Genomic DNA, 9,417 nt, shown 5'->3' on the forward strand with positions numbered 1-9,417 from the left:
TAATGAGAAAGGCAGTGAGTATCGATTACCCTTATGGTATCAGAGCTTTGACCTCCCCGCCCCCCAGCCTCCGATCATATTTGTTTCTCCTTTCTTCTAGTTTTCAATGGACACCATGGTTGCATCAGGAGAAGATTAAGATTCAGGCTCCAAGGAAAAACCTAAGCAATCTCCTTTTGACCATGCGTTTTCTGTGAAAATCATTAAAAACCCAATAACGATAATTCTTGAGCAAACTGATGATCGTTTCGCATCATGGGTTGAACTCTTTACTATAGTCACTCTTGCCAATTATGTTCATTATCGCATTGACATCAAGGCTCCTCAATTTTCTTCCATTGACGAAACCATATGCACATGACTCGACGCTTTCGTCAAACAGTGGATCTACTCGACAATTACCCTCGAATTGCTTCAAGCCATCATGTTGCGTAGGAGCCACAACACAACAACTATGGGATTGTTTGAAAGAATTTTTTTCAAGATAACAGGGCGACAAGAGCCATTTACCTTGAAGAATAATTCAACACAATAAAATTGGAATCATTCTCCAATGTTAGTGATTATTGTGCTCGATTGAAGACGTTATCACCAGCTCGCCAATGTTGGCAATCCTATTTCTAAACGGAAATGGTGCTTCAGTTAGTCTCCGACTTAAACCTTGGTGAATTAGACACCATCTCTATCCCGATTTAACAGTCACATCCTCTCCCCTCCTTCAATAAAGCTCGCTCTCAATTTATTCTCGAAGAGACACAATGGAATAAACATGACCATCCTTCCACCAATCCCTACTTTCATAACGACCTGCAAAGCCCCAAACCCATTCCAATTCAACCGCTACACGCTTCAAGTACTCTACTAGAAGAGGGTCTTACCGCAACGGTGGCAGGGGAGGACGTAAAAACAATCCCAATGGTGTTCGAGGTAGAGCGAGAGGACACAAAGTTCGCGGTCTATCAGAACAAACAACATGGAATGGCATCCAAGCTCCATGATACCCACAACTTATGTGGGAACCTCCTCATTGCCCACACTCTACTTCTAACACAATTGGGCTCCTCAATCCATAACCCACTTTAGGCTCAACTCGCTCAGAACACACAAGCTCAATAGCATCCTCGGGCTCACCGACGAACAAAATTGACTTCTCATCATGGTCATGGCCCACTTATGACCCCCACCGAGCTTGACAGTGTTCCATGTGATGCATGTTCAACCCCCGATGGCTTGTGGTACATGAACACCAACTCTACCTCACACGTCACAAATGACTCGAGTAAAATTTCCAACTATTACCCTTTAAATAAAATTAAGTATATTTATGTGGGTAATAGTCATCAATTACCTATTAACGGTCATGGCTCAATTACATTTCCTTCCCTCAATTCGATTTTAAACTCATTGATGTCTCTCTCATTCCCTCTATCATTAAGAATCTAGTTTCTGTATGCAAATTTACATATGATAATCTTGTAGCCATCAAATTTGACATTTATGGTTTTTCTCCGAAGGATCTCATTACTGGGAAGCTCATCACACGATGCAATAGCTCGGTCGACCTCTATCCAGTCACTTAAGCTTTGAAAAAATAATTATGCACCCAATGCACTTCATACCGCGTCTTCCTCTACTTGGCATAGTCGTTTAGGACATCCGAATATTTTATTTTTTAAATCTTTATGTAATCGTCAATTTATTCCTCGCTTTAAACTCAATAAAGATTATGTTTGTCATTTATATTCCTTAGGACAATGTCACACCACCGACCGAGGTAGCGGAACATGACGAGTTGTGCGACTAAGTTCATGGATTATAGGTAAACTGAATATATAGCACAAACACAACAATAAACAAAATAACATTTATATTCCATCTTGATGTTTGATTACAAGGTTCTTAAAGATAATAATAGTATATGAATTGCCTTAACATATAGGCAGATAATACAACAGCTAGTAAACTATGTCACCTGTAATCCAATCCGTCTTGAATGTCTGTTTAGTGATTTCCTGAGAATACATATAGTTTTGAGGGTCATGACAAGGTTGGTGAGAGTTAAAGGTTTTCTGCTAACAACAATAATACTTTTAAAAAGTCTATAAAAGTCTTTTCTTTTTAAGTATAACAATAGTTAAAACGATTTTTGTAAAGAGTATTTGAAAGCCAAAATGTATATTTGTATAAGTAAATCCATACTTAAAAAATTGTGTTTGTAAATAATCCTTGAATATACTTGAAAACCAAACTATATTGTCACATAAGTAAATCCATACTTAAAATAGTTTTGAAAGAAACCAAGCCCATGGTTTGTAGTGAGAGAGAGACAGAAAGAGATTCTACTTAATGTTTATAGTGAGTCCTATAACTAAGCTATGTGACTAAATGTACCCCCCCCCCCCTACAACACATCATTAGACGTTGTAGTATAGCAGACACTTATCACCCGCTTTGATTGATCGGTCGAGGTTGTAGTTAGCAACCGCAGGTGGGGATGTCAACCTCATATAGATCTATACACATGTATCTCGCTCTAAAGATTAACGATTATAGTAGTGTGGGTATGCTAAGTGTTTAGACTCAGATAATGAATATAGTCTCACTAAAAGGCCCTTAACTAAAGTATGTGAATAGCTCTCAGTCCTAACTAAATTGTGGATAAGTCACTAGGAATAATGAATTTCATTGTATAAAGTTTATAAAAGCCAGGTATGCTTGGTATGTATGTAAAATTGTAATATTCTTGCTTTTATAAAGATGTACATTCCAAAGTAATGAAGATATGTACATGTACAAAGTTTATGTATTTAAACATATAAATATACATGCATAGTAATAGCTTGAATCCTTGAAATACTACAAAATTTTATGACGTGCTTTTTATGACATACAATGTCACATAAAATCATATATTTTTGTATCATGTAGTGTTGGTTATGTGGACTAGTTATTTCACGATAAAATAACTATGTAATTTATATGGAAAGCGTATACTTGTTTATTTGAAACAATTTGTTACATTGTCAAATAACATTTTTATAAACTAGACTTATTGCATTTTCACATATAATGATAATCTGTTTGTATAAACAAAGTATATAGGCACATGTATTCCCCCCCCCCTCCCCCCCCCCCCCCCCCCCCCCCCCGAAATAATTATAACCCCCCGAAATAATTATAAATATTAAAAAAGGGGTTGTAAGCACTCACCTTTAAAGTGTGATTTCGATTTTTACGTAATTGGTTTATTTTGAGAAACTTATTACGAGAATCCACAAAGCCACATTTTTTGTAGTTTTAAATACTTTAGTGACCGTATTGTAACGAATTTACATTATAGGGGTTGTTTTAGAACTTTACTAAACTATAGGGGCTGTTTGGTAATTTAACTAACCCAAGTAGGACGATTTAGTTAAAATAAATCAATGGAGAGGTTATTTTGAATAAAAGGAGTCAATGTCTGGGGATTGGTATTAATTTCACAATGTTTTCTCAAATGAGGGTTTATTTTGTACCTTTTACAAACTCAAATGAACTTAGGGCTTTTATGTTTGCTTCGTCATTTGCCTGATCGATCCAAGGAACACGAAACGAACGAAAATGGAAAGAACACATGAATGAACGACGACAGCAAGAAGGAGCACGAAGGCTCGGACGCAGGTACGAGGCTTTGTCGATCGATTTGCGGAAAGGGAGCGTCTATGGGGGTCGACGAGGCCGAAGGGAATGAGGGAAGAGCACTGAGGCTTCTCTCTTCCTGTGCGATAGCGAAGGGCGAAACGGGGAAGGGAGAATTGGTCTAACTGAAGCGACGCGAGCAAAAACAGCAGTGCAGGCGAGGCTTCGGCAGTCGTTGGTCGATAGGAGCAGAAGAAAGAGTGTGAGGGAGGAGGTCAGAAGAGGATCCGATAAACAGCAACAACATCGCAGGTGGGGCTTCGGTGGTGCTTGCTCGACCGGAGAAGGTGTTGGGTGCGATGCACTACTAGAAACCAAACCTTCTGCGACGGAATTAGTGACGAAAGCCTTCTGTAGCTAATTAGCGTATGTTTTCCGAGCGATCAGCTACAAATTTCACAAAATCCTTCAACTCAATTAATTTTAGAAATTTAGTGATGGGTCAGCGAGGGCTTAGAGACGGATTGATCTAACTTTTTCGACAAAAAGAAATCCCTTGCTAATCCGTCGCAAGTTAAAGATTTTTAGCTAGGGAACTGCCATGGATTTTTTTAAAAACATGGGATTTTTTTCTTGGGCCTCGTCAATCGATCGCTGAAAGGCCCACGCCTTTTTTTTTCTCGTTTCGCTCTCTTTTCTCTTTACGTTCATTCGTTTTAATTTCATTCCGTCTGAAAGCCCTAAGCACGATTTCCTCCCAAAGCGCTAAATCGCAATGCGTTGACTCAATTGCATCCTCCACCATGGAAATCACCTCCACCACTGTCACCTGCGTCGCCTCACTTACCTGTATTGCCTCTCATTGAAGTTTACTTGAAGCAACGCCAAAGAACATCCGCGTGGCTTTCCTCTCGGTCTGTCTCCCTTCCTCGTTGACTCGTGATTTCGTGCCAACGCTGTTTGATCTGTTGGTTGCTAGAAAACTGTGGTGGTCATCCCATTCAAGCTCTTATTCTTACAAATTTGAATAACTTTGAGGTAATTTTGAACTTTTGTGGATGAATTGCATAATTTTAGGCCATTGTTATGTGTTATATGTGTTAGATGATAGTACTTGCTGTGAATTGATGTTACAATTGATGGAATTTGATTAAATTTGAGGTAATTTTGGTTCAAATTGCTATGAATACAATTTGGGTGCCGCAGAAGAAGGTGCCACTTCCTGAAAGGCATCACAAAACCTCTTTTAGTGACTTTCTTTTAATTTTCCGTTTAATTTTTTGGTGAAGCAAAAAAAGCTATACCTGATTAGTTATTTTTCAACCATCACACATAAGGAGTTCTTTACGGATGATTTTGGTTTTTATATCCTTTTTCTTGTTTAGTTGATTGATGATATTCACCAAAGTACTAATGGGGGGTGATTCTTCCACAGACAAATTTTTATTCATCCACTTATAATTATACTTATTGACAATTATACCCTCGTTAAATAATTCTTTCATTATAATTGTACCTTTTTTTGTTACCAAACCTGCGTCCACTCACCTCTCTCTGTCTCTTCCCTGACTGTATTGAGGCTCTGAACTCATGGCTTGGTCAGACCCTGTTGCAGTGTTGCTGGGTAATTTAGGTGGTTGTTAGGGCGAATTTGGGTTAGTTGGACAATATTACCCTCAGGAAATAAATCTATGAGTTGCAAAGGTTGATATAGCACTAGTGCTGTTTGGATCTTGGAAGCTTGGTTTTGCTTGAAAGTCTTTCACAGAAATCAATTATCTTTACAAAACAAATATCTTTCTTTCATTCCAATGGAATGGAGTCAATAAGTCATTCCATTCCTTCTCCAATTCCATCCTATAAAACAGTAAAAAGGACAAATTTTCACCTACCTTCTTATCAATACATTAAACAAGAGTACAACTCTTTCATTGGACAAAAGAGACGAAAGTACCCCTGCAACAGCTCTAGAAATGTTTTTCTTTCTTTGCTCAAGGGTTACTACTTTCTCATTTACCACACGTCCAGTCATGATTGGTTTGTATTCTTTGCATTCAAGAACAATTTTTGCCATTGACATGCATTGAATCAGAAACTGATCAAATGACATTATCTCTGGTTCAAGATCTGTTATTTTATTTAAGCAGAAATCCATGACTAGTGGGAGGACATTTTGGTCACCAAAAGAATACGCATGCCTTGTCTGAATTGCAGTTAAAATCTTCATCACTTTCGTGCAAGCCCTTTTTATAAATTCAAAAGTTTCAAATGGTGTTCCCCAAAAGATGAATCTGTGAAATAAGATTATAGGATCAAAAGTTATGGAATTTTGTTTCCTAAATGGAACTAGTGGGAGGGCATTTTGGTCAAAATGATAGTGAATGATACTCACAGTATGGAAGGAGAGACTGGATTGCTTTTAACAGCAAAGGACAGACCTCCTTGACTGGCCGAACTTCCTACAAGTTATTGTTAAGTTAAATAAATTCCTAGAGGGAACATGTGAAAAGACGATAATACCCTTTGTACCTGTAAAGATTTTTCATCGCTTGGAAACCCTGAAACTATCAACCGAGGGATTATCTTTGAGCACAGAACCATCTTTCACATGTTAAATAAAGTTCATCTTGATGATTTTCAGAAGCATTTGAGTTTGTGATTTGAGTAAGAGAAGAGAAGCCATTTAGTATGGTCTTCGTATCAGTTTGCCACAGATGCCAGCTGTACTAAAAAAATTGGGATGTTATCTGCTAAAACACAATTAATGTAAAAATAAAGATGTTCAAATGATGCAGAATAATTACTTAAGTGGGTTTATTCCTACTGAAATAGGAAATCTTTTGAATCTTCAAACATTGTAAGTTACTTAAATATTGTCCATAGTAAATAAATTTTTTTCTTCTTCTTAAAAGTTAAAACTAGGGTTTGTTTGTGTATGATGCAAGGATGTTTCTAGCAACTCTTTGAGTGGAAAAATTCCCACATCACTTGGGAATTTGAGGAGCCTTTTGAATTTGTAAGTATATGCTTATCTTCATTCGTCATTCTTCAGTCCCTTTTGACTTTTTCTAAAACTTTTTTGTATGTTGACTTTTGTGTTGACTCTGTTATATCATGAAGCAATGTCTCCAACAATTTTCTAGCAGGGCCAATTCCATCTAATGGTGTTCTTGACCAATTTGGAACTGCCTCGTGAGTTTTGACTCTCATTTCTTGCTTATATAATTGTGTATACACATTATAGGAGAAAATTGTAATTGTTTGTTGCTTATTTGCAGTTTTCTTGGAAACCATGGCTTGTGTGGGAAGCATATTAATCAGTTATGTAAAGATGATGATGGAAGTTCAACAGGCTCACAGCCTATTAATCAGTTATGTAAAGATGATGATGGAAGTTCAACAGGCTCACAGCCTACAGGTTTTCTTTATAACTTTTTAATTTCAGTCAAACTATGTTTAGTTGACTTTAATTAACCCAACTACCCTTTACCTTAAATTCCAAATTTATAAACAGTCTTGTATCTTTCTTCTAATCTACTGCCTAAAAGTTTCATCCAAATATTGAAGATAACTGTTTCTGTACATTTTCATAAAAACTCTACTAAAATTACTTCTTAATCTACAAAATATTACATAAAAGTTTCTTATTGCGTAAACTAATATCTCTATGTTATCTACTACACTATTACATTCATTTTCCTTGTTTAAATCAATAGATTACTTACCATTTTATGTTTTAGAATTAATAAATGTACATTTTATAAAAACAGGAAGCCAGAATGTAAAGAAAAACTCTGGGAGGCATTGCTTCTTGTTGCACTTATGTGTTTCTAGGGTTGTTTTCTTTACAAAAAAACTCGGTAAAAATGATGCCAAAGGTCTTGCAGTAGATGTTGGTGGAGGTGAATTTCATTTCTATTTCTATTTCTAATAACAATTAAAGATGATATCATATACTTCCATTTCTTGAATCCACCCTTAAATTTCTATCTTTTTTTTTATTTGTTCTTCAGGTGCATCGATTGTGATGTTTCATGGAGACTTACCATACCCTTCAAAAGATATTATAAAAAAGCTGGAAACTTTAAACGAATAACATGTAACTGGAGCTGGAGGATTTGGAACTATCAATGGATGATGGAATTGGAAACGTATTTGCATTAAAAGAATAGTAAAATTAAACGAAGGATTTGATCGATTCATTGAAAGAGAGCTTGAAATTCTTGGAAGCATTAAACACAGATATCTAGTAAATCTAAGAGGCTATTGCAACTCTCCAACTTCAAAATTGTTAATATATGATTACTTATCTGGTGGTAAGAAATTAAAAATCAACATTACAAACACCTTTTTCTTCAATTTCCATTTTCTTGAAAAAATGTTTTTTCTTTTTGCAAAAAAATCTGAGCTTTTAGGTTGGGATGCTCGACTTAATGCTGTGATTATGGGAGCTACAAAAGGGTTTCTGATTTTGGTCTTGCAAAACTCTTGGAAGATGAAGAATCTCATATCACAACAATTGTAGCTGGAACTTTTGGCTATCTTGCTCCAGGTATTACTTTTTTTTCTTACTAAGTAAAGAAATAAATGAATGAAATTACTATTTTGTTTTGTTTTGTTTTTGTTTTTGTTTTTTTTTTTTTTTTGTAGAGTATATGCAGAGTGGTAGAGCAACAGAGAAGACAGTTTATCGAGAAAGGCCTTAATATTGTCGGATGGGTAAATGACTTTTTACCCTTGTAGTTTCAAACTGTCGGGTTTTATTTTTCTGTCTAAATACATGTGAAATGACAGTTTTACCCTTGCAGTTGAATTATATAATAACAGAAGATCGACAACGAGAAATCATCAACAAATGCGTGAGGAAATGGATGCCAAAGCTGCAGCAATAGATGTATGCAGCCTTGCAAAATATGATGGGAAATTGAAAATTAGAGGTAATATGATGTTAACCATTAGTATTTGATGTTTTTGAATGACTTGTTAGCGTTTTGTATTTGATGTATTTGATTGTTTTAAATAATGTTTTATAGGAATGAGAACCAAAGATGATTGGATGAACATGAAATGAAGATAGCAACTAAAATGTTATTTTGAAGTTATGTTATGTGAAAACTCATTTCCCGATGCTTATTTTGAAGGTTAAACTTTTTTTTTTTTTTTTTCTATTTGTACCTCTTTTGCATACTTTGGATTTCTTGGTGTTAAAATGTTCTCAACTATTGGAGTTTGATGTTATGTGGACAATTTTGTTTTTGGATCTTTTTTGAATGATACTTTGGTAAACTTTGATCGTTTTGGTATTGTAATGTTTGGTTGTATCATTATTTGATGTTTTTTAGCATAATAATTTGATGATTGTAGTATTTTTTTCTTTTAGAATCATAATAAAAAAAATGATATTACAAGTTCGCGACGGATTAGTGACAAAAAAATTTTAATGCATGAATTTTGCGAGGGATTAGCTACGGAAAAAAATCATGTCTAAAGCTTGTGATGGATCAGCGACGGAAAAAAAAATTAATGTATGAATTTTGCAAAGGATTAGCTACGGAAAAAAATCATGTCTAACGTTTGCGACAGATCAGCGACGGTGAGCAGATGGGGCCTGCTGGTTGTCAATGGTGGAAACAGGTGAGCAGATGGGGGCTGCCCCGGCAGCCTCTCTGTTGCTTCCCGTTTTCTTTTTCTCTTTTTAAAAAAAAAAAACTAAATCAATGGGGGAAAAGGGGTGTTCGTTTGGTGTTTGGCAGGAAAGGAAGAAGGAATCAGTGGGTTTTTGTGGTTGCTTCATTTGAC

At 35.9% G+C, this 9,417-nt stretch overlaps 1 pseudogene; it reads left to right on the forward strand.

Moving 5' to 3' along the window:
• Window positions 1-4,421: 4,421 nt before the first annotated feature.
• Window positions 4,422-8,913, forward strand: LOC111885247 (LRR receptor-like serine/threonine-protein kinase FEI 1; annotated as a pseudogene).
• The last annotated feature ends 504 nt before the right edge of the window (window positions 8,914-9,417 follow it).

Source organism: Lactuca sativa, chromosome 5 (genome assembly GCF_002870075.4).
Source record: "Lactuca sativa cultivar Salinas chromosome 5, Lsat_Salinas_v11, whole genome shotgun sequence".
Lineage (NCBI taxonomy): Eukaryota > Viridiplantae > Streptophyta > Magnoliopsida > Asterales > Asteraceae > Lactuca > Lactuca sativa.